Source organism: Myotis daubentonii, chromosome X, assembly GCF_963259705.1.
Source record: "Myotis daubentonii chromosome X, mMyoDau2.1, whole genome shotgun sequence".
Lineage (NCBI taxonomy): Eukaryota > Metazoa > Chordata > Mammalia > Chiroptera > Vespertilionidae > Myotis > Myotis daubentonii.
Window position 1 is genome coordinate 34,014,738 of NC_081861.1, and position 24,675 is coordinate 34,039,412.

Genomic DNA, 24,675 nt, shown 5'->3' on the forward strand with positions numbered 1-24,675 from the left:
AGTTTTCAAGGTAGAATAAATCAGATATTAGGTAGTATTCAAATTGAACACTTTGCTTATGTAAAGGAATAAGAGGGGTAAGCCTGAGACCCAAAAAAGATCTGAAAAACAAGATGAAGCCTAGAATTCACACTAAGAATTTATTACCACAAAAAAAAGGCAGTATACTTTACAGTGATGGCGAACCTATGACATGCGTGTCAGAGGTGACACGTGAACTCACTTTTACGGTTGATTTTTCTTTGTTAAATAGCATTTAAATATATTAAATAAATATCAAAAATATAAGTCTTTGTTTTACTATGGTTGCAAATATAAAAAAATTTCTATATGTGACATGACACCAGAGTTAAGTTAGGGTTTTTCAAAATGCTGACATGCCGGGCTCAAAAGGTTCACCATCACTGCTTTAGAAGGTACCAATGAGCAAAGGCACAACTCAAACTATCATGACTACAGACATGGAACACCTATGGAGAAAAAAGAACATTTTACAGATCCATTAGCTAATTTGCATTTAGAAATCTGTGATATTAGTTAATGGATGTGTTAAAACTGTCATATATTGTAAGTTGGTAATCTTTTTAAAAAGACTTCTTGCAGAAGCCACAAAATGTTAAAATGCTTCGATCCAATAATTCCATTTCCAGAAATTTACCACAGGGAAATAATGCACAAAGATGATCATTATATTATTATTTGTATTTATGAAAAATTATAAAAATATTATTTTATGTCTGGTTAATTAACTGATATTACACACATGTTATATGATCATTAAAATATTATAACCCTTTAATAACATAGGATGTGCTGGGCCAGCTCAGCCAAGGGTTCAGTGAGCCTGAGGGGGGCGGCGAAGGATGTAGAAAAGACAGACAAAGAGAATAATCTGGGTCTAGGTGGATCTCCTGTGCCCGGCTGAGGCCACAGAGAGAGACCCAGACAGCAAGCTGAGCCTTTATTTTATAGCCAGAGGTAAACAAGCTAGGGAGCATCATAAGATCAAGCCTAATTATGCTAAGAGGGCTGTGCAATCTAACCTGGGACTTGTTTGTGGTTTTTCCAACAGGTCAGTCTGAGGCTTAACCCTATAGCCACTCCCTACAATAAGAAAATGTTAAATGAAAAATATGCAAATATTATGCACACTATGTTTGCTACCAAGCAAATACATATGATTCTGAAAACTAAATGAGAATATCCCAAAACCATAATAATTTCATTCGGGTTCTGGACTTATAGCTTCTTTCTTGATGAACTTTCTATGCTATTATTTATAAACTAGAGGCCCGGTGCACAAAATTTGTGCACGGAGGGGGGGGGTTCCCTCAGCCCAGCCTGTACCCACTCTAATCAGGGACCCCTAAGGGGATATCTGACAGCCGGTTTAGGCCCGATCCCATTGGATGTCCCTCTTGCAATCTGGGACTGCTGGCTTCTAACCACTCACCTGCCTGCCTGCCTGATTGCCCTTAACCCCTCTGCCTGCCTGCCTGATCTCCCCTAACTGCCCTCCCCTGCTGGCCTGATCGAGCCCCCAACTGCCTCTGCCTGCCTGATCACCCCTAACTGCCTCTGCCTGCCCAATCACCCCTAACTGCCCTCCCCTGCCGGTATGATCTCTCTCCTAACTGTTCTCTTCTGCCAGCCAATTTGGTTCTGATTGGTCAGTTTCTATGCCAGTCAGCATCAAAAGCTCTGCCTCTTAGGCAGCCATTGGCTACTCACAGTTGACCTAGATTTGCTTCTGATTGGTCAGTTTCTATGCCAGTCAGTGTCAAAAGCTCCGCCTCCTAGGCAGCCATTGGCTCCTTACATTCACCCAGATTTGTTTCTAATTGGTCAGTTTCGATGCCAGTCAGCGTCTCTGAGCCTATCAACAGGGACTGGTCAGAAAGGTGGGGCTGATCAGCAGCCCCAGTGGAGGCCTGGAGAGAAATGTAGGCATGGCTATGGGCCAGGTGGAGAAAGAGAGGCAAGTTCTGATCAACAGCTGCCACAGAGGCTATGGATCAGACCCTGCATCTCTCTCTGCAGGCCATTCTCTGGGCCTGATCCACAGCCCCCTAGGCAGTCAGTGCTGGGTCAGGGTGCCTGCAGCACCCCAGTCTGGTCTGGTCACCTTTGGTTCTAACAGTCGTTACGACCCTGGCTCTTTATTATATAGACTAGAGGCCCGGTGCACAAAAATTTGTGCACTCGGGGGGGGGAGGGGGGCCCTCAACCCGGCCTGTGCCCTCTCGCAGTCTGGTACCCCTCGGGACATAACGACCTGCTGGCTTAGGCCTGCTCCTGGGTGGCAGAGGGCAGGCCCAATCCCTAGGTGCAGCCCCTGGTCAGGCTCAGAGCAGGAACGATTGGGGAGTTGGGGTGCCGCCCCCTGTCATGCACAGAGCAGGGCAGATTGGGAGGTTGCAATGCCACCCTCAGTCACGCTCAGGGTAGGGCCGATTGGGGGGTTGGGGCACCACCCCTTGTCACACTCAAGGCAGAGTCGATGGGGAGGTTGTGGCGCCACCCCCTGTCATGCACAGAGCAGGGCCAATCAGGGGGTTGGGGCGCCAACCCCGGTCACGCAAGGAGCAGGGCCCATCAGGGGGGTTGGGGCTCCATACCCTGTCACGCACAGAGCAGGGCTAATCAGGGGGTTGGGGTGCTGCACCCTGTCATGCACAGAGCAGGACCAATCAGGTGGTTGGGGCGCTGCCCCCTGTCATTCACAGAGCAGGGTCAATCAGGGGGTTGGGGAGCTCCCCCCTGTCACTCACAGAGTAGGGCCGATAGGGGAGTTGGGGCACTGCCCCCTGTCACACACAGAGCAGGGCGGATCAGGGGGTTGGGGTGCCGCCACTGTCACACTCAGGGCATGGCTGATGGGGAGGTTATGGCTCTATCCCATCACACACAGAGCTGGGCCCATGTGTGTGGGGGGGTGGGGTTGGGGCACCACACCCTGTCACAAACAGACCAGGGCTGATCAGGGGGTTGGGGATCTCCCCCGTATCAGGCACAGAGCAGGGCTGATCAGGGGGTTGGGGCACCTTCCCCTGTCATGAACAGAGCAGGGCAGATAGGGAGGTTGTGGCCCCGGCCCCTGTCACACACAGAGCTGCAGGGCGATCAGGGGGTTTGGGCTCTGCCCCCTGCCATGCTGATCCTGGAGCCGGGAGGCCTCGCAGCTCTGCTGATCCTGGTGCTGGGAGGTATATTACCCTTTTACTATAAAGGATAGAGGCCTGGTGCATGGGTGGGTGCCGGCTGGTTTGCCCTGAAGGGTGTCCTGGATCAGGGTGGGGGTCCCCACTGGGGTGCCTGGCCAGCCTGGATGAGGGGATGATGGCTGTTTGCAGCTGGTCACACACCCTTCGGGGTGGGGGTCCCCACTGGGGTGCCTGGCCAGCCTGGATGAGGGGATGATGGCTGTTTGCAGCTGGTCACACACCCTTCAGGGTGGGGGTCCCCATTGGTGTGCCTGGCCAGTCTGGGTGAGGGGCTGAGGGCTGTTTTCAGGCTGGCGGGTGACTGTAGCTCCCAACTGATCCTTTTTTTCTTTTTCTTTTTTATTCTGGGCTAGCTTTAGCTTTGACTCCAGCTCTGAGGCCTCTGCTGCTGAAAGCAGGTATCTGGTTTGTTTGTGTTCTATAATCGAAACACTGTATCAACTCCAGCTCTGAGATCCCAGCTCGCTGAAAGCAGGTTTCTGGGGTTTTGTTCAGCTTCTATATTTGTAACTATGTTTCAAACTGCAAGCTCAGAGGCTGGCAAGGCAGGCAGGGAACGTTGGTTTCCTCCGTCACTGAAGCAAGCAAGCCTCATGTTAGTTTCAAGCTGCCTGGCTGCCGGCCGCCATCTTGGCTGGCAGTTAATTTGCATATTGCCCTGATTAGCCAATGGGAAGGGTAGCGGACGTATGGCTAATTACCATGTTTCTCTTTTATTAGATAGGATTTTAGCATAGGTTTTAAAGCCACCTGCACTATTGGTGCCTCCACATGATCTTTACCCAGATATACCTGCATAGCAAGCCAAAAACATATGTCACACTGTTTCTGTAGTTCTTCAACAGTGCCATAGAAGAGAAAATATTAGCACCAATGAATTATCATAAAAAATGCTTTGGCATTAAAGAATTTGATGCAGTCTATATGTTATCTTTTTTTCTTTTTGTCAGAATCCTCTCAAGCGCATTTATTATGCCATTACCTCTGCTTCTGCTCAACTGTGGTATGAAAAAACTATCATATTAAAAGTCACAACCTTTCCTTCAGTTATCCAACATGGTAGTTGAACTCCTGTCTCTTAGCTCTTTATAGCATCTTCAGCATCCAACTTCATGAAAAACTCCACTCTGGATAGCATTCTATCAAGTATTATACATTCATTATTATTTAACTCTCATAACAACCTTATGAAAAATATATTTTTTTCATTAATAGAAAATAAGCTAAAGACCAAGTAAGTAAAATAACTTATTTAAAATTACACAGTCTTGTAGAATTAGTTTATAAAAGCCAGAACTGTGCTTGAATTCCAAATCGGTATTCTTTCTAATTCATCATGATGACTTTCTCTTCATAAATATCCCTTAATTTCCCACCTCATCTTCACTCATTTACTGAGCATCTACTAAGTAATAAACACTGTGCTAAACTCAAAAGATACATAGATAAATGAAACAGTCCCATTCTCATTAAGGTTTAGTCTATTCTGTATTTTGCCAGTTATTCACTTTTTCATTCATTCACAAACTATGTTATGAATACCTACTACGTGACAGATACTTTTTATAAGAAAGATAAAATGTAATGTAACCTAAAATATTGCCTAATGATAATCTCACCTAATAAAGAAGGAATATGCTAATTGATCCTCACACTGTCACAAAGATGGTGGTGCCCAAAGCCAATAAGAAGGAAATATGCTAATTGACTGCCCCGCCCTCAAAGATGGCAGTGCACACAGCTACAAGATGGCCGGCAGGAGAAGGCAGTTGTGGGTGATCAGACCAGCAGGGGAAAGCAGTTGGGGGGGACCAGGCCTGCAAGGGAGAGCAGTTAGGGGTGACCAGGCTGGCATGGGAGGGCAGTTGGGGGTGACCGGGCCACCAGGGGAAGGCAGTTGGGGGAGACAGGGCTGGCAGGGGAGGGTAGTTGGGGGTGACAGGGCCCGCAGTGGAGGACAGTTGGGGGTGATCAGGCTGGCAGGCAGAGGCGGTTAGGGGCAATCAGGCAGGCAGGCAGGCAGGCGAGTGGTTGGGAGCCAGCAGTCCTGGATTGTGAAAGGGATGTCCCCCAAGGGTCCTAGATTGGAGAGGGTGCAGGCTGGGCTGAGGGACAGCCCCCCCCCCACCAGTGCATGAATTTCATGCACCAGGCCTCTAGTATAATATAAAACTATAAAATGTGTGAATCATAATGAAGACATAAACATGTAGATTGAGCAATTATAATGGCAGACAAGTTCTTTCAGATAAATTAGAAATGCCTAAAAACAATAAACATGTCATTGCAGAGAAACATTCTTAAGAGAAAATATGAGGTGATATTCCCTTAACATTGATGGTAATTCCAAGTAGGCAAGCCTATGGGCAGAAAATCCTGAAGCTCTTGTCACTGGCATATCATAATGTTTATTATAGCCAAACACAGGCAATCAATCAATGCTCACATGATGACTTTAACTCTGTCACTCGATCTCCTTTCTTCATCCTCCTTTCTTCACTTCCTTCAAACATTTGTCTCAGATGTTAAACCTTAATTTCAGCAAAATAGAATAATATACCTTATAAAAACAGAAGTCTAGCCATAGCTGGTTTAGTTCCATGGTTTGGTTCCATGGATAGAGTGTTGCAGGTTCGATCCCCAGTTGGGGGCATGCAGGAGGCAGCCAATCAGTGATTCTCTCTCATCATTGATGTTTCTATCTCTCCCTCTCCTTTTCCCTCTGAAATCAATAAAAAATATATTAAAAAAAACATAAGTCTAACTTTCCAACACATATGATCCCCTTACTGTATTTTGTTATCACTAGAGAGAAAATTTATATTTTTTCACCTCCAGAAAAAAATACCATAAATAACTTTTCATAAGAGTGGTTAAGTTTTATTTTTGTGTTCTTTGCCTTATTACAAGAAAAAAAAAAGGAAAACAGGCTGAACAGTATGAGTTTAAATCTTTCATTTGCACACAGCTGGCTGTAGGTGGAAAATCTCATCAATAACAGCAGGCCATAATGTTTTTTATTATCATATAGGAAACGTAAAAATTTTAAATTTCTTCAGAAGTGTTTCAACAACAAATGTATTGTCATGGTGCTGAATAACAGAAGCCATATACTAATCTGTCTCTCTTGCATATGAATGTTCAAAAAATGAGTCTATCTTACTCTTTGTTGCTCACTCTTGCTCTTTCTGATCTCCACAATATTATGCCTAATTTAGCAGACAACATAAAAATGAACTGTCAGAAGTAATAACTAGATTAAATATTTGGGTAATGTGATAAAGGACTGTAGAAATTATTATTGTTCCAACTCTTTAAATAATGCAGGACCATTTTGTTATAAAGTTTACTTCTCAAAATTTTATTGTTACCAGATATGCTAATATAAGACTCCAGTCAGAATTGGATTATTCAGCTTATTTTCTCCAGTTTATTGTTTTTGACTCAGTCATAATTTTTCATGTTGTTTAGATGTAACCACCTTATATTACACTGAAGCAGTATCTATATTACTTTGACATAGAGGTTTAGTATTGAGAGACACTTGGTTGCCTTGTAAAGAGTTTCAGATTTTGAGACAGTTTGGGATTCAAATCCTGCTTCTACCATCACCAGCTGACTTCTTAGGCAAGTGCGCCAGAGATGAACAGTGTAACTGTCTCCCAAAGTTGGATGCAATGGCTGTTGTTATTTCTTGTCTCCTCATTCGAAGGGGAATATGAAAAAAAAATCTTTGATTTTATGAACAATAACTGCATTGTGTTAGTGTTGGAAACACGTTGTTATTTTTATTGTATTGAAGTTCAAATATGTGTAGAAGGATGTTAATGGACATGGAGTAGCTAAAAAGGTGGGCTGTGCCAGGTGTGAAGCTATTATCTCTCAGATTCAAATCACCCTTCTTTATTCTTTGTGATGCTGATGCCAGGACTCTGAAAAAACACATTTCTGCTTTGCCAGCTGGCTATGTGCTCAGTTACTGGGAGACTGTAAGGCTGGAGGAGAAAGAAGAAACATGCTCCTTCCTGCTTAATCTGTGTTAGTTTCATGTTGATTTCCTATACCTTTGAGTCTCACACCTCTCCCCATGAAGCATCTTCACCAGTGGTTCCCAAAGTGGGGCACAAGCACTACAAGGGAGTAATTTGATTTTTAAGGGGGGCTATTTGAGAATGAGTTATTAACTGCATTTTTTGCATTTCTTATGGTTCTAGGGGCCTCATATACAGTATATAAACATATATTGTGACATATTTATGCATTTCAGTTTTCAACTGTATGTTTTGAAACTTTATTTGCTATTTTTTCATATCACTTCATATTATTTTTTTTAACAATTTCTTAGTGATTTCTTCCTCATTTCTTCAACTGTCCTTTCGTTCTTTTATTTTTCTATTTCCTGGATGCCATGTTCTTTGGAAGCTTGTTTAGACCAAGTTAATGGCCTTTTAGCCTTCCTCCATGTTCACTTTTTGAATAATAAAAATTATATGTCATGGGGGGATCAGTATTTTAGAGATGCTTAGGTCGGGCATGGCCAAAAAAAGGTTGGGAACCCTTCATCTACACCCTGGAAGCAACAGGTCTGTCCCATAGTAGGAGTTGAATCCTCGTATGCCATTTTTTCAATACTTACTGAACCAGCCTCATCTAACCTGCTTCCCTTTACCCCCAGAGTCACCAGTGCCTCCTCTTCAGAGGTCTGAGAATCAGCACCATGGAGCCCTTCCTCTAAGTTTAATAATTCCAATCTCTCTTGTTTGTCCAGCCCTAGATATGATAGCTGCTTCCTGTATTTGCTAACTCTATGATAATCCAGTATTCTCTTTCTACTTTTGCAGTTATCAATTTAACAATATTTATACTTAGCTAATTATTCTATATGTTAAATTTTCTATGCTCAAATAACTTGTGTGGCTTTTGTCCCCTGACTGGACGCTGACTGTTATGGCAAGGTACTCTATTTTTCAGAAATTGTTTCCTCATCTAAATGTTATCATCATAGGCCTGGCTAGTGTGGCTCAGTGGTTGAGCATTGACCTATGAAACAGGAGGTCATGGTTCGATTCCCAGTCAGGGCACATGCCCGGGTTGCAGGCTCAATCCTCAGTAGGGGGCATGCAGGAGGCAGCCAATCAATGATTCTCATCATTGATGTTTCTCTCTCTCTCCCCTTCTCGCTTTCTCTCTTTAAAATCAATAAAGACATATTTTTAAAAATAAATAAAGTAAATGTTATCTTCATAATTAGCTAGTCAATATTAATAAAGGAAGAGAGCAAAGGGAGAGTCAGACATTATTGAGCATATTTATCTGGGAAGTATAAACCTGCTTGCTGGACCAGGAAGCTACAACTTCACACCCTAAAGAATTTCAGCATTGTACCTCCAAGGGGATTAATACCCCTCCTTCCCCCATTGAGCATTGGATTGTTGGAGGAAGAAGAGGGAGACAGGAACATGTGCAGTAGAAGTTGTGGTCTGCAGGAGAGTCGCTTGCAGGAGAGTCAGTCTAGCCTAGGAAACAATAGAGTGGCTAGGTGGTGGACCCCATCAGAAGCATTTGAAATCTTGAAAGGTTGATTGGTTAGTTTGAAGAAGCTTTGGGTTAAAATCCCTAGACAAAAAGTTTCGTTGCTCTTGGCTCTTGCTTTGACTCTTGTTTTCTCTTGTTTCATGACCTGCACTCACCGGTGCACTCGCCTGTTCTCTTTCCATAGCCTTGTGACTTTAAGCAACCACAAGCCCATGGCCATTCAGACCCCACATGCAATGGACTGCAGCTGGGAATACAAGCGAAGCTAGCCAGATGCTGGGCTAGACTGTAATATGGAGCAGAAACCCTGGGCAGTGGCCTTAATTCTGGCCCTGCTGAAGACAAGATTGGACTTTTTCCATAGTGAGACAGAGATGGGACCTTGGGGGAAAAAAAACCCTTAATTTTACATCATCAATAAAACTTTCCATGAAACACATCTTTCCATGGGGTCCTCAGGAAATTCTTTACTTTGAGGCACCTCAAGAATTCCACTTCCACCAATAGCATACACATCGATAATAATGTAGTAAATCCTCAATATCGAAGAGTAATTGGCATCAGAAAAGTCTACTTAAGTGAATGCACTTGAAAAGAGGGCCACAAATACATTGAAAATTGTGAATAAAAGGTTTCATTGGGATGTAATCTTGAAAAAATAATTAAAATTATATTTATTTTACATTTTTTTTAATATATTTTTATTGATTTCAGAGAGAGGAAGGGATAGGGAGAGAGATAGAAACATCAATGATGAGAGAGAATCATCAATTGGCTACCTCCTGCTGACCCCCTACTGGGGGTTGAGCTCACAATCCAGACATGTGCCTTTACCAGAATCCAATTATGACCTCCTAATTCATAGGTCAATGTTCAACAACTGAGCCACACCAGCAGGGCTTATCTTGCAATAAACAAAACTGAATTTATAATTAGAATTATACATTATTCAGAAGAAAGATTGATTTGATGTTGATTTTGACTTTTCTTATATATGTATGTATAATTTTTCTGAAAATTTTATAATAACATATTATACCCTGAACTTTATTTTTTATTTTATTTGCATACTCATTAATAGGGTAATTTCTGGAAAAATAATAAAGAGCTTCATCAGTTTTCCAAAGAACTCTACCTGCATCATTCTCATCAATGGTCTCTTATTTAACTACTAGTGGCCCGGTGCACGAAATTCGTGCACGGGAGGAGAGTGTCCTTCAGCCCAGCCTGCACCCTCTCCAATCTCAGACCCTTTGGGGGATGCCGACTACTGGTTTAGGCCTAATCTCAGGATGTCCAACTGCCGGGATCGGGTCTAAACCGGCAGTTGGACATCCCTTTCACAATCCTGGACCGCTGCCTCCTAACCACTCACCTGTGTGCCTGCCTGATTGCCCCTAATTTGTGCACGGGAGCGGGGAGTTCCTCAGCCTGGCCTGCACCCTCTCCAATCCGGGACCCCTCAGGGCTGCTGGCACCTAACTGCTCACCTGCCTGCTGGCCTGATCCCTTAACTGCTCTCCCCTGCCGTCCTGATCCTCCTAACTGCTCTCCCCTGCCTGCCTGATCACCTCTAACCGCCTCTGCCTCAGCCCTGTCACCATGGCTTTGTCTGGAAGGATGTCCGGAACCTCGGAACCTCGTCTGGAAGATGTTCAGTCTAATTAGCATATTACCTTTTTATTAGTATAGATGCCACCTTGCCTAAAAATGCAGGTTGTTAGCAGGTTTTCCCATCATGGAAGGAGAGCCCGCAGTAGCATCCTGGGTTCTGACCAGGGCTTATGCACTCGTGCTTTACCTCAGCAGATGAGATTCCTAGAAGAAGACTCTTGGATGTACCTTGAACATTTCTATCGATTTTGCCAAATCATCCTCCAAAAATGTTGAATCACTTTAAACTCCCACCAGCAGCCATGCGTGTGCCCTCTGTCCTACTTTGATGCCAGTATCATTGATTTCCCCCTAGAAGCTTCCCTCCCCTCAGCCGGGACTGCTTGGCACTTGAGCCAAACTCACTGTTCAGCCTGGGACTTGATTTCCCGAGATGGAATTATGGAGGAGGAAAAATAGTTTTCCTCTACCCTTCTGAGTTCTTAGCAGAGGCCCTTGTAATGAAAGACAGATTACCAAGAGAAAAACCAAAGTTCATTAACATGTGTACCTCGTGTATATATGGAAGATCCTAGGGAAAAATGAATAACTTACCAAACTGTCTTAGAATCCAGATTTAAATACCTTCTTTCTAGGGGAAGGGGACGGGAGATGTAGGCCTCTTAGAGGAGAGTACATGACTTTTAGGAAAGATGAATGGGGGTGGGGGAGATAGTTTGTAACAAAGTTTGGATGTGATGCCAACTTCTAGTCTCCTGTCCTGTGACAGGAGTCAGTCTTCACTGGCTGATGGCACTTTTCCCATCAAGGGAACCTTTTGGGGGGGGGGGTCAGATTTTAGGCAGAGAAGGAGACTTAAGTGAAAACCTCTCCTTGCATTTGCTGTTTTTCAAGCATCTGCAGGTCAAGATCGTCAATATAACAACATGGCATATGTTGGGGTGGTCTGTTCTCTGACTTTCAGAATAAACCCAACAAAAGCTTGTTTCCTCTCTTAGATAATTTGCCACAGTAGCGTTATTCCCTGGAGACAGTATTCTGAACAGTATTCTGATCACTTCCTGGGAGTGATCATAACATACCCTGTGCTTGTAGAAAGGTGTGGGCCATATCACTAAATAATCAGGGTCAGTTTTCTCATCTTGTGGAAAGGGAGATACAGTTATGATAGTTTATCTCCCTTTCCACAGGTTTCCTGCCGGTTTGTGTCTCTGCTGCAGCCCCAGTGGCCCCAGCGCCTCTGCGACCTTGGGGTTAGGGGCTAATGGGTGCCGGCCCCCCTGCAGGCTGTGTCTGTGCTCCTCTACCCCAGCGCTGAGGCAGGGCTTCGGCGGCTGGGTGCGGCCCCCCTGCGGACTGTGCCTCTGCTCCCCCAACCCCAGCGATGAGGCGGGGCTTAGGTTTCTGGGTGCAGGCCCCCTGAGGCCTGTGCCTCTGCTCCCCCAGCCCCAGCGCTGAGGCGGGGCTTGGGGCTGCTGGGTGCGGCCCCCCTGCGGCCTTTGCCTCTGCTCCCCCAACACCAGCGCTGAGGCGGGGCTTGGGGCGGCTGGGTGCGGCCCCCCTGGAGCCTGGGCCTATGCTCCCCCAACCCCAGCGCTTAGGCGGGGCTTGGGGCGGCTGGGTGCGGCCCCCCTGCGGCCTGGGCCTCTGCTCCCCCAACCCCAGCGTTGAGGCGGGGCTTGGGGAGGCTGGGGGCGGCCTCCCTGGGGCCTGGGCCTCTGCTCCCCCAACCCCAGCGCTGAGGCGGGCCTTGGGGCGGCTGGGGGCGGCCCCCCTGCGGCCTGGGCCTCTGCTCCCCCAACCCCAGCGCTGAGGCGGGGACTTGGGGCTGCTGGGTACGGCCCCCCTGCGGCCTGGGCCTCTGCTCCCCCAGCCCCAGCGCTGAGGCGGGGACTTGGGGCTGCTGGGTGCGGCCCCCCTGCGGCCCGTGCCTCTGCTCCCCCAGCCCCAGCGCTGAGGCAGGGCTTGGGTTTCTGGGTGTAGGCCCCCCTGCGACCTGGGCCTCTGCTCCCCCAACCCCAGCGCTGAGGCGGGGCTAGGGGCGGCTGAGTGCGGCCGCCCTGCGGCCTGGGCCTCTGCTCCCCCAACCCCAGCGCTGAGGCGGGGCTTGGGGCTGCTGGGTGCGGCCTCCCTGTGGCCTGTGCCTCTGCTCCCCCATCCCAGCGCTGAGGCGGGGCTTGGGGCGGCTGGGTGCGGCCCCCCTGCGGCCTGTGCCTCTGCTCCCCAAACCCCAGCGCTGTGGCGGGGCTTGGGTTTCTGGGTGTAGGCCCCCCTGCGACCTGGGCCTCTGCTCCCCCAACCCCAGCGCTGAGGCGGGGCTTGGGGCGGCTGGGTGCGGCCCCCCTGCGGCCTGGGCCTCTGCTCCCCCAGCCCCAGCGCTGAGGCAGGGCTTGGGTTTCTGGGTGTAGGCCCCCCTGCGGCCTGGGCCTCTGCTCCCCCAACCCCAGCGCTGAGGCGGGGCTTGGGGCGGCTGGGTGCGGTCCCCCTGGGGCCTGGGCCTCTGCTCCCCCAGCCCCAGCGCTGAGGCGGGGCTTGGGGCTGCTGGGTGCGGCCCCCCTGCGGCCTGGGCCTCTGCTCCCCCAACCTCAGCGCTGAGGCAGGGCTTGGGGCGGCTGGGTGCGCCCCACTGAGGCCTGGGCCTCTGCTCCCCCAACCTCAGCGCTGAGGCAGGGCTTGGGGCGGCTGGGTGCGCCCCACTGAGGCCTGGGCCTCTGCTCCCCCAGCCCCAGCGCTGAGGCAGGGCTTGGGGCGGCTGGGCGCGGCCTCCCTGGGGCCTGGGCCTCTGCTTCCCCCAGCCCCAGCACTGAGGCGGGGCTTGGGGCGGCTGGGTGCGCCCCACTGAGGGCTGTTTCTCTGCTCCCCCAGCCCCAGCGCTGAGGCGGGGCTTGGGGCGGCTGGGTGCGGCCTCCCTGCGGCCTGGGCCTCTGCTCCCCCAGCCCCAGCGCTGAGGCGGGGCTTGGGGCTGCTGGGTGCGGCCCCCTTGGGGCCTGGGCCTCTGCTCCCCCAGCCCCAGCGCTGAGGCGGGGCTTGGGGCGGCTGGGTGCGGCCTCCCTGCGGCCTGGGCCTCTGCTCCCCCAGCCCCAGCGCTGAGGCGGGGCTTGGGGCTGCTGGGTGCGGCCCCCTTGGGGCCTGGGCCTCTGCTCCCCCAGCCCCAGCGCTGAGGCGGGGCTTGGGGCGGCTGGGTGCGGCCCCCCTGCGGCCTGTGCCTCTGCTCCCCAAACCCCAGCACTGAGGCGGGGCTTGGGGCGGCTGGGTGCGGCCCACTGAGGGCTGTGTCTCTGCTCCCCCAGCCCCAGCGCTGAGGCAGGGCTTGGGTTTCTGGGTGTAGGCCCCCCTGCGACCTGGGCCTCTGCTCCCCCAGCCCCAGCGCTGAGGCGGGGCTTGGGGCTGCTGGGTGCGGCCTCCCTGCGGCCTGGGCCTCTGCTCCCCCAACCCCAGCGCTGAGGCGGGGCTTGGGGCTGCTGGGTGCAGTCTCCCTGTGGCCTGTGCCTCTGCTCCCCCATCCCAGCGCTGAGGCGGGGCTTGGGGCAGCTGGGTGCGGCCCCCCCTGCGGCCTGTGCCTCTGCTCCCCAGACCCCAGCGCTGTGGCAGGGCTTGGGTTTCTGGGTGTAGGCCCCCCTGCGACCTGGGCCTCTGCTCCCCCAACCCCAGCGCTGAGGTGGGGCTTGGGGCGGCTGGGTGCGGCCCCCCTGCGGCCTGGGCCTCTGCTCCCCCAGCCCCAGCGCTGAGGCAGGGCTTGGGTTTCTGGGTGTAGGCCCCCCTGCGACCTGGGCCTCTGCTCCCCCAACCCCAGCGCAGAGGCGGGGCTTGGGGCGGCTGCGTGCGGCCCCCCTGGGGCCTGGGCCTCTGCTCCCCCAGCCCCAGCGTTGAGGCGGGGCTTGGGGCGGCTGGGGGCGGCCCCCCTGCGGCCTGTGCCTCTGCTCCCCCATCCCAGCGCTGAGGCGGGGCTTGGGGCGGCTGGGTGCGGCCCCCTTGGGGCCTGAGCCTCTGCTCCCCCAACCCCAGCACTGAGGCGGGGCTTGGGGCGGCTGGGTGCTGCCCACTGAGGGCTGTTTCTCTGCTCCCCCAGCCCCAGCGCTGAGGCGGGGTTTGGGGCGGCTGGGTGCGGCCTCCCTGCGGCCTGGGCCTCTGCTCCCCCAACCCCAGCGCTGAGGCGGGGCTTGGGGCTGCTGGGTGCGGCCCCCTTGGGGCCTGGGCCTCTGCTCCCCCAGCCCCAGCGCTGAGGCGGGGCTTGGGGCGGCTGGATGCGGCCCCCCTGCGGCCTGTTTCTCTGCTCCCCAAACCCCAGCACTGAGGCGGGGCTTGGGGCGGCTGGGTGCGGCCCACTGAGGGCTGTGTCTCTGCTCCCCCAGCCCCAGCGCTGAGGCAGGGCTTGGGTTTCTGGGTGTAGGCCCCCCTGAGACCTGGGCCTCTGCTCCCCCAGCCCCAGCGCTGAGGCGGGGCTTGGGGCGGCTGGGTGCGGCCCCCCTGCGGCCTGGGCCTCTGCTCCCCCAGCCCCAGCGCTGAGGCAGGGCTTGGGTTTCTGGGTGTAGGCCCCCCTGCGACCTGGGCCTCTGCTCCCCCAACCCCAGCGCAGAGGCGGGGCTTGGGGCGGCTGCGTGCGGCCCCCCTGGGGCCTGGGCCTCTGCTCCCCCAGCCCCAGCGTTGAGGCGGGGCTTGGGGCGGCTGGGGGCGGCCCCCCTGCGGCCTGTGCCTCTGCTCCCCCATCCCAGCGCTGAGGCGGGGCTTGGGGCGGCTGGGTGCGGCCCCCTTGGGGCCTGAGCCTCTGCTCCCCCAACCCCAGCACTGAGGCGGGGCTTGGGGCGGCTGGGTGCTGCCCACTGAGGGCTGTTTCTCTGCTCCCCCAGCCCCAGCGCTGAGGCGGGGTTTGGGGCGGCTTGGTGCGGCCTCCCTGCGGCCTGGGCCTCTGCTCCCCCAACCCCAGCGCTGAGGCGGGGCTTGGGGCTGCTGGGTGCGGCCCCCTTGGGGCCTGGGCCTCTGCTCCCCCAGCCCCAGCGCTGAGGCGGGGCTTGGGGCGGCTGGATGCGGCCCCCCTGCGGCCTGTTTCTCTGCTCCCCAAACCCCAGCACTGAGGCGGGGCTTGGGGCGGCTGGGTGCGGCCCACTGAGGGCTGTGTCTCTGCTCCCCCAGCCCCAGCGCTGAGGCAGGGCTTGGGTTTCTGGGTGTAGGCCCCCCTGAGACCTGGGCCTCTGCTCCCCCAGCCCCAGCGCTGAGGCGGGGCTTGGGGCGGCTGGGTGCGGCCCCCCTGCGGCCTGGGCCTCTGCTCCCCCAACCTCAGCGCTGAGGCAGGGCTTGGGGCGGCTGGGTGCGCCCCACTGAGGCCTGGGCCTCTGCTCCCCCAGCCCCAGCGCTGAGTCGGGGCTTGGGGCGGCTGGGTGAGGCCCCCCTGCGGCCTGTGCCTCTGCTCCCCCAGCCCCAGCGCTGAGGCGGGGCTTGGGGCGGCTGGGGGCGGCCCCCTTGGGGCCTGAGCCTCTGCTCCCCCAACCCCAGCACTGAGGCGGGGCTTGGGGCGGCTGGGTGCTGCCCACTGAGGGCTGTTTCTCTGCTCCCCCAGCCCCAGCGTTGAGGCGGGGCTTGGGGCGGCTGGGTGCGGTCCCCCTGCGGCCTGGGCCTCTGCTCCCCCAGCCCCAGCGCTGAGGCGGGGCTTGGGGCGGCTGGGTGCGGCCCCCCTGCAGGCTGTGTCTCTGTTCCTTCATCCCCCCAGCTGCACTGACCAAGCAGGCCCAGAGGCCCTCTACCAGCGGGTTGAGGCAGAATGCCTGAGTCCTCACCAGGCTTTGCTCTGCCACTTGGAGCCTATGTATGCAAATTAGCCACCTTCTTGGCTGACAGTTAATTTGCATATCTTGCTGATTAGTCAATGAAAAGGGTAGCGGTTGTACACCAATTACCATGTTTCTGTTTTATTAGTGTAGATTAAGTGGTCTATCTCTGCAAGATTCACATTTGTCACTGGTTTCACAATTAATTTTCAATATAATTTTCTTTCATGAAATTTTGTATATTTTGTAAAATTTACAGTTTTATTTTGTGATGAATTTGAACATATCTGTGTTAAAATATTGGATTATGACTAGGAAATAATGAAAGCAGAGGGATGTTAGTATTTAACATCGAGGATTAATTAAGTGGTTATAAATTTTATGTAATTAGTTTATTAGTGATTTTTTTGCATTTTGATTATGTTAACTTCTCAAGAAACCTTTTAACTTCTGAGAGTAACATGCTAAATGCCTGGCTAGCAAGGATCAGCTATACATACTTGGTGGGATTGTTGTGTCAAAAGAGATCATGCCTAAAAAGTGTTTATCATGGGATCTGAACTACAGTTTGTTGTAATAGCTACCACTATTAAATTTCAATAATTTTGTTTAATAAATGTGTATCTTATCATATTTATTCCATCTTTACACTTTAGTATTGTGGGAGCAGAAAATTAATTTTTCTTCTACCCTTCTAAATTTTTCTGGCTGGAATAATAATCAAATTAACATGAAACATATTAACAAGAAAAAATGACCAAAAGGAAAAATGTATATGTATATGGGGATCAGTAAGAATATGAGACTTGCGGACATATTGGGTGGTTGAGGCTTAAATGCCATTTTATACTAAGGAGAGGTAAGCGGAGGGTCTGAAACTTCAAAGGGAAAGTAGGCAACTCACAGGTAGATGAGAAAGAGCAAACATGTCATAATCAAATTTTTGTTTGGCCACCCAGAATAATGGGACACAGAAGGGAATTCAACAGGCAGACTTTGCTTAGCTTCTCGCTGTGTACCAAACTTAGATTATAGTATGATGCCAAGGTGATAGCTCCCTTCCACTAAGTAGGGTTTTCTATCTAAATTCCTCTAGGCAGTGGTTCTCAACCTTCTGGCCCTTTAAATACAGTTCCTCATGTTGTGACCCAACCATAAAATTATTTTCATTGCTACTTCAAAACTGTAATGTTGCTACTGTTATGAATCATAATGTAAATATCTGATATGCAGGATGGTCTTAGGCGACCCCTGTGAAAGGGTCATTCGACCGCCAAAGGGGTTGCGACCCACAGGTTGAGAACCACTGCTCTAGGCAGTTAAAGGGGGAAAGTCAAAAGTTCTTCTTGAGGCTTATGTTTCTTAAAAATAAGCAGCTTAAAATAATCGATATCCCCAAAAGGCATGCTTTAAGATGGCAAACTCTGCTTCCTCTCAATTTGCATGACTTGATCAAAGTCTTTAGGGAAAACAGATTTAGATAAGAAGACAGAGCAGAATATGAGTATACCAACCTCAATCAAGAAATAGAGTACACTTTCCATTGGAGATATGATATGGTTGCTTCTTCACCTTTTAAAAAAAAAGACCTTTATTAAAAATCTGGTTTTAGAAAAAGCATCTGGATACTTAGCTATAAAGATGCATCATTTTTGGAAACTGGAACTCCTAGAAGGGCACTTAAGATTATGTTTTCAATTCATGGATAGAAGTAAAGAGAAGTAGCAAGGTAATAAAATGAAGTTAGAAATATATTGTCCAACATACTATCTAAGAGAAACTAAAATAAGCCATAATATTTTTCTCTTAAATGGAAGCAGCTCTGCTTGAACTTTTGACATAAAAACATGTACTATACTTACAGCAATTCTAGGGGTTCACACATGGCCTGCTGCTATCTAACAAGACGAGATTGAAGCAAATGGAAACATGAATCTATGGTTATCAGGAGATAGAGTATATATGTTAGGTGTGTTGACCTGAATTTGTATTTACTGTCAATAAAGATATATTAGAACATGTAAATTATTTCTTATATTGGAAATATTTTCCTTTTTTTAAACATTTGATTTCTCTTTTTTGCAACAGGTTTGCCCCTAGAACACAAGTGTCATGAAAACCACCACTCAGGAAAGAAAAAGACTCATATCAACATCATTGTCACTGGACTTGTAGATTCCAACAAGTCTATCACTATCAGCCACCTGACCTACAAACATGGTGGGATTGCCAAAAGAACCATTGAAAAATTTGAGAAGGAAGCTGCCGAGATGGGAAAGGGCTCCTTCAAGTATGTCTGGGTCTTGGATAAACTGAAAACTAAACGTGAGCGTGGTATCACCGTTGATATCTCCCTGTGGAAATTTGAGACCAGCAAGTATTTTATGACCATCACTGATGCCCCAGGACACAGAAACTTTAGCAAAAACACAAGTAAAGGCACATCACAGACTTACTGTGCTGTTCTGATTGTTGTTGCTGGTGTTGGTGAATTTGAAGCAGGTATCTCCAATAATGTGCAGACCTGCTGACTTACACACTGGGTGTGAAACAACCGATTGTTGGTGTTAGCAAAATGGATTCCACTGAGCCACCCTACAGCCAAAAGAGGTATGAGGACATTGTTAAAGAAGTCAGTACCTACATTAAGAAAATTGGCTACAACCTTGGCACAGTAGCATTTGTGCCAATTTCTAGTTAGAATGGTGATAACATTCTGGAACTAAGTGCTAATAATGCCTTGTTCAAAGGATAGAATGTCACCGTAAAGATGGCAATGCCAGTGGAACCACACTGCTTGAAGCTTTGGATTGCATCCTACCACCAACTGGTCCAACTGACAAGCCCCTGCATCTGGCCCTCCAGGCTGTCTACAAAACTGGTAGTATTGGTACCGTCCCTGTAGGCCTAGTGGAGACTGGTGTTCTCAAACTTGGCATGGTGGTCGCCTTTGCTGCAGTAAACATTACAACTGAAGTAAAGTCTGTTGCTTTTTAAAAAATATATTTTTATTGATTTTAAAAAGGAAAGGAGAGGGAGAGAGAGAAAGAAACATCAATTGATCAGCTGCCTCCTGCACACACCCTACTGGGGATCGAGCCCGCAACTCGGGCATGTGCCCTGACCAGGAATCAAACCATGCCCTCCTGGTTCAGAGGTTGATGCTCAACCACTGACCTATGCCAGCTGGGCTGCACCATGAAGCTTTGAGTGAAGCTCTTCCTGGGACAGTGTGGGCTTCAATGTCAAGAATCTGTCTGTCAAAGATGTTCGTCATGGCAATGTGGCTGGTGACAATAAAAGTGATCTACCAATGGAAGCAGCTGGCTGCACAGCTCAGGTGATTAACCTGAGCCATCCAGGCCAAATCAGTGCTTGGATATGCACTTGTGCTGATTGTCACACAGTTCGCACTGCTTGCAAATTTGCTGAGCTAAAGAAGATTGATTGATCGCCATTCTGGAAAAAAGATGGAATATAGCTCAACGTTTCTGAAATCTGATGATGCTACCATGGTCAATATGGTTTCTGACAAACCCATGTATGTTGAGAGCTTCTTAGACTACCCTCCTCGGGGTCATTTTGCTGTTTGTGTCATGAAACAGACAGTTGCAGTGGACAAGAAGGCAGCTAGAGCTGGCAGTCACCAAATCAATCCAGAAAGCTCAGAAGTCTAAATGAATATTATCTTCAATACCTGCCACCCCGGTCTTAATCAGTGGTGGAAGAACGGTCTCAGAACTGTTTGTCTCAATTGGCCATTTAACTTCAATAGAAAAAAACTGATTAATGATTACAATGCATCATAAAACCTTCAAAAGGAAAGGAGAATGTTTTGTGGACCATTTGGGGTGTGTGTGTGCATGTGTGTGTGTGTGTGTGTGTGTGTGTGTGTGTGTGTGTCAGTTTTTAAGTTATTAGTTTTAAAAATCTGTACCTTTAATGGAAACAACTTGACCAAAAGTTGGTCACAGAATTTTGAGACCCATCAACACAAAGTTTAATGAGAAAAAAATGTTTTTGAATTCTGTGAGCAACTGCATCAGCTTGATATTTTATTTTTTAAATACTAGGTGTGCCAGTTAGTAATGCGGATTTTTTTCAATAGATGGAGTTACACATATGTTGATATATATGTGATTTGATATGTATGCTATTTTGTTGTATTATTCCTTCAGATTACCACTTGTTCCAATCGATGGCACACGCACTTTCTGAGCAGCCCTTCAAAACGTACGAAGAAGTGGAAAATTGGGTCTCTGAATGGTCTGCCTCAAAACGAGAAAAGTTCTATTGGGACAGTATCCACAAATTACCTGAAAGATGGGGGAAATGTGTAGCTAGCGATGGACATTACTTTGAGTAAAGCACTTTTGATGTTTCTCTTAAAATTATCATGTTTTCTTTGATTACAAAATCTGTATTAACTTGTTAATAATGTGGATCAACTATTAACTCTTAATCGGCTAATAATGGGGATTTTGTAATCAAAGAAAACACGATAATTTCAAGAGAAACATCAAAAGTGCTTTACTCAAAGTAATGTCCATCGCTAGCTACACATTTCCCCCATCTTTCAGGTAATTTGTGGAGCAAGGTCTGATGAATACAGCGGGTGGGTTAATACTTCCCAGGCAAGATCTTTTAACATGTCTTTAACTCAGTGGTTCTCAACCTTGGCTGCACATGAGAATCACCTGGGAATATTTTTAAAATCCTGATTTCTGGGCCTCATTCTCCGGAAATTCTGTTTCTTTGTTATGGGGTGGGGCCACAACATTAGTAACAAAGAAACAGAATTTCGGGAGGATGAGGCCCAGAAATCAGGATTTTAAAAAGATTCCTAGATGATTCTAATGTGCAGCCAAGTTTGAGAACCACTGCTTTAACTGGTTTTGAAGTGTGTGATGGTGCGTCATTATGAAGCAAAATTACTTTGCCATGTCTTCTGGATCATTCTGATCGTTTTACCATCAAAGCGTGGTTCAAATTGATTATTTGTTATCCATAGCGATCAGTATTAATGGTTTCACCTGGTTGTAGAAGCTCATAATACACCACACCTTCCTGATCCCACCAAACACAGAACGGTGTCTTCTTTTCAAAGTGATTGCAGTGGATGTTGATGGTTGACCTGGATCAACCCATGATTTTGTGCATTTGGGATTCTCAAAACAAATCCACTTTTCATCACCAGTCACAATTCCATGCAAAAAAGACTTTCATGCCATTGAAGCAACATTTTACTGATGACTTTTCGGTTTTCCATTTGTCTTTCGTTCAGTTGATGTGGCACCCATTTTCCTTCCTTCAAAATCTTTCCCATTGCTTGTAAATGATCGGACATTGTTTGCTGAGCAACGTTTAATATTTCTGCAAGTTGTTTTTGAGTTTGACATGCATCTTCATCCAATAATGCTTGTAATTGTTGGTCTTCAAACTTTTTTTGTTGACCTGGATGTTCTTTGTCTTTCATATCGAAATCATCACTTTTAAAGCGTTTAAACCAGCATTCACAAGTATCTTAAAATGGAGCATGTTCACCATTAGCTTCCAGAAGTATATGATAACTTTCAGCGGCACTTTTCTTCAAAATAAAGTAATGAATTAAAACTTCCCATAAATGCTCTTTTTTGGGCATGAAATTCGACATTTTTTTAAAATATATTTTATTGATTTTACAGAGAGGAAGGGAGAGAGATAGTTAGAAACATAGATGAGAGAGAAACATCAATCAGCTGCCTCCTCCTACACACCTCCTACTGGGGATGTGCCCGCAACCAAGGTACATGCCCTTGACCGGAATCGAACCAGGGACCTTTCAGTCCGCAGGCCAACACTCTATCCACTGAGCCAAACCGGTTACGGCTGAAATTCGACATTTTTAAGCGAAAAAATATCTATGATTTTAACACCTTCAGCAAATTTGACATATGAAGTTTTGAAGCTTGCTGTCAATACAACAAAATAGCATACATATCAAATCGCATGTATGTGCAAATCCATCTATTGAAAAAAATCTGCATTATTAACCGGTACACCTAGTATATTTTTATTGATTTCAGAGAGAAAGGGAGAGGGAGAGAGCAATAGAAACAGCAATGATGAGAGAGCTGCCCCATACTGAGGATTGAGCCAGTAACCCAGGTACCCTGGGCACGTGCCCTGACCCAGAATCGAACAGTAACCTCCTGATTCACAGATAGACCCTCAACCACTGAGCCATTACTGCTGGGCTCAGCTTGATATATTTTTTTTTAATTAAATCTTTATTGTTCAGATTATTACATTTGTTCCTCTTTTTTTCCCCCCCCATAACTCCCCTCCTCCCAGTTCCCGCCCCACCCTCCGCCCTCACTCCCCACCCACTGTCCTCATCCATAGGTGCACGATTTTTGTCCAGTCTCTTCCCACATCTCCCACACCCCTTTCCCCCCCAAGAATAGTCAGTCCATTCCCTTTCTATGTCCCTGATTCTATTATAATCAACAGTTCATTCTGTTCATCAGATTATTTATTCACTTGATTCTTAGATTCACTTGTTGATAGATGCATATTTGTTGTTCATAATTTGTATCTTTACCTTTTTCTTCCTCTTCCTCTTCTTAAAGGATACCTTTCAGCATTTCATATAATCCTGGTTTGGTGGTGATGAACTCCTTTAGCTTTTCCTTATCTGTGAAGCTCTTTATCTGACCTTCAATTCTGAATGATAGCTTTGCTGGATAAAGTAATCTTGGTTGTAGGTTCTTGGTATTCATCACTTTGAATATTTCTTGCCACTCCCTTCTGGCCTGCAAAGTTTCTGTTGAGAAATCAGCTGACAGTCGTATGGGTATTCCCTTGTAGGTAACTGAGTTTCTTTCTCTTGCTGTTTTTAAGATTCTCTCTTTATCTTTTGCTCTTGGCATTTTAATTATGATGTGTCTTGGTGTGGTCCTCTTTGGATTCCTTTTGTTTGGGGTTCTCTGCGCTTCTTGGACCTGTAAGTCCATTTCTTTCACCAGGTGGGGGAAGTTTTCTGTCATTATTTCTTCAAATAGGTTTTCAATATTTTGCTCTCTCTCATCTTCTGGCACCCCTATAATTCTGATGTTGGTACGCTTGAAGCTGTCCCAGAGGCTCCTTACACTATCCTCGCATTTTTGGATTCTTTTTTCATTTTGCTTTTCCGGTTGGATGTTTTTTGCTTCCTCGCATTTCAAATCATTGACTTGATTCTTGCGCTCCTCTGGTCTGCTGTCAGGCGTCTGTATAATATTCGTTATTTCAGTCCGTGTATGCTTAATTTCTAGTTGGTTCCCCAATATAAGATCGAGGGTCTTATTAGTTTTCGTGTAGATCTCATTAAGTTTATCGGCAGCTTCTAAACAGTTCTTGAGAGACCTTAAAAGTGTGGTTCTGAACTCTATATCTTCCTTTGACAATTTTGTCCTGTTTCTTTGTCTCCGCATTTTGTTATGCTTCCTTGGTGCACCCCCTAGTGGTCTTTGTTCGCAGTCTTATAGTTAAATCTTGATTGTTGTAGCAAAAAACCAGGGAGGGTTTGACCTCCAGGCCAAGTGGCTATGAGGATCAGCTGTGCCAGCAGTGAGAGAACTTCTGTCTTCTAGGGAGGTGCTAATCTAGCCTTTGCCTGAGGCTATCCGGCAAATGCCTCTGTGCAGGGCTTGGGCGGGGCGGGTCGCACAGGATCAACAGGGTGGGCCGGAGAGAGCAGTTATGGCGGCTCTCAGTCCTGTCCCCAGGGGCTCTGCCTCTCTGAGTCCCAGCACCCGCTGCAAAGCTCGGAGAGAAAGCTGCACTCGCTCTGACCGAAGCCAGACAGTCCCGCTTCTCCTGTTTGAGTCTGGGTCCCTAAAGACTCGCCCGGATCTGGTGCTCAGAGTCTGCCACTCCCTCCCGATTGAAAACAACAACCGCGCCCTCCGCCGCCAGCCCGCTCCGCGCGAGCACTCCGCACCTCAGAATTTGACTTCAGCACTGCGCCTCCTCTGAGTGTCCGTATGCGTTTCTCTTTCCTCCTAGTTGTAGGACTTCCACTCAGCCAGCGTTCCTGTGGTTCTGGGTGATGTCCCTTCCGTTTTTTGGTTTCACTTTTGAAGTAGTTGTTCAAAGCAGCAAATTCCGGCGTTAACCTATGCCGCCATCTTGGTTCTCCTGTCAGCTTGATATTTTAAAAAGGACTTTGAAACATTAAAATATTGTGTGTTACTAACACCAGCTTGTAATCACTGTGGTTTGGTTTGCTTCCATTTTATAATGGAAAATGTGTAGATCAGGTTTTCTAAGTGTCAGACATCAAGAATGTGTCCCTAATAATAACAGACTTTGGTAATATATTTGTCATTTATTATATTCTAAATGTATTATGGGAGATAAATATATTACTTTATTCCCACATTTTAAGTTCTTCTACCTGGCCCAATAATCAAGTTGACAAAGACAGATTAACAGAAGAAAATCAAAGTTTTAATCCATTCACACGGGGAATTCACATAAGCATGAAAATTCCTAAGGAAGTGAAGCAACATTGAGTA

General features: G+C 48.3%; 1 pseudogene; it reads left to right on the forward strand.

Annotated features, from left to right (window-relative positions):
- The window catches only part of LOC132224549 (elongation factor 1-alpha 1-like), a 70,480-nt pseudogene extending 50,489 nt beyond the window's left edge, over positions 1-19,991 (forward strand).
- The last annotated feature ends 4,684 nt before the right edge of the window (positions 19,992-24,675 follow it).